The following is a 1163-nucleotide window of genomic DNA, read 5'->3' as shown; positions in this document are numbered from 1 at the left end:
GTGTAACTAATAGTGTAGTTAGACCCCGTATAAACGCAAACCAATTTGAAATTAAGCATGCTTTGCTTAATATGTTGGAAAATAACGTAACGTTTTATGGGCTACCTCACGAAAATCCTAATACCCATTTGACAAATTTCTTAGAAATTTGTGACACTTTTAAAATTAGCGATGTGCCAGCCGAAGCAATCAAACTTCGTCTTTTTCCTTTTACTCTTAAGGATCGAGCCAAAGAATGGTTAACTTCTATGCCGGCCGCAACATTTGAAACTTGGGACCAACTTGCCCAAGCATTTTTATTGAAATATTTTCCTTTAGCAAAAACCGCAAGAATCATAAAAGAGTTGACATCTTTTTCTCAAAATGATAATGAAACTCTTTATGAGGCTTGGGAACGTTTTAAAGAACTTCAACGTTTATGCCCACACCACTCATTGCCAGATGCACTTTTAATGCAAACATTCTATAGTGGATTAAATCCTACGACTAGAGGGTCATTAGATGCTATGTCTGGAGGGTTATTTATGAAGAAGACATTCGCCCAAGCAAGAGAACTTTTGGAGGAAATGGCAATCAACAGCAGTATGTGGCCCGCAGAGCATGGACATATACCAATGGCAAAACCGTCACCCTCAGATACATCATCGGTTAAAGGTATAATGAATCTTGATCCAGTTGCGATGTTGCAAGCCCAAGTTTCTGCCTTATCGCACAAATTTGATAGGTTTATGGCACCGTGCGATCCTAATGGTACTCCGCTCCAAACAGATATTGATTACGAAGGTATGGATGTAATAGAACAGGTAAATTTTGTCCAAACTAATAATCCTTATTCTAATACTTATAATCCTGGATGGAGAGATCATCCTAACATTAACTGGAGAGATAATAATAATACAAGTGCTAATCAATATCGTAATAATAACTTTCAAAATCAATCAAAAGATACGATTAACACTTTATCTTCAAAAATCGACAAATTTATAGATGCTATGAATGGAAAAATAAGTAATCAAGATCAGCTTATTCAAAACCAATCATCTAGCATCCATAATTTGGAGGTTCAAATTGGACAACTTGCTAAATCAATTCCATCCCGCAAAGAGGGAAGTCTTTCCAGCCAAACGGAAGGAAATCCGAAAGAGCATGTAAAGGCTATCACT

General features: G+C 36.7%; 1 non-coding gene across 1 annotated transcript; it reads right to left on the bottom strand.

Annotated features, from left to right (window-relative positions):
- Positions 1-329: 329 nt before the first annotated feature.
- Positions 330-436, bottom strand: LOC136221392 (small nucleolar RNA R71). The gene has a single exon (XR_010685156.1). It is a non-coding gene; the product is annotated as a small nucleolar RNA R71 (small nucleolar RNA).
- Between the last annotated feature and the right edge of the window lie 727 nt (positions 437-1163).

This window comes from Euphorbia lathyris, chromosome 2 (assembly GCF_963576675.1).
Source record: "Euphorbia lathyris chromosome 2, ddEupLath1.1, whole genome shotgun sequence".
Classification (NCBI taxonomy): domain Eukaryota; kingdom Viridiplantae; phylum Streptophyta; class Magnoliopsida; order Malpighiales; family Euphorbiaceae; genus Euphorbia; species Euphorbia lathyris.
Note: the sequence above shows the minus strand (reverse complement) of the source record. Positions and strands in the feature narration are given on the sequence as shown.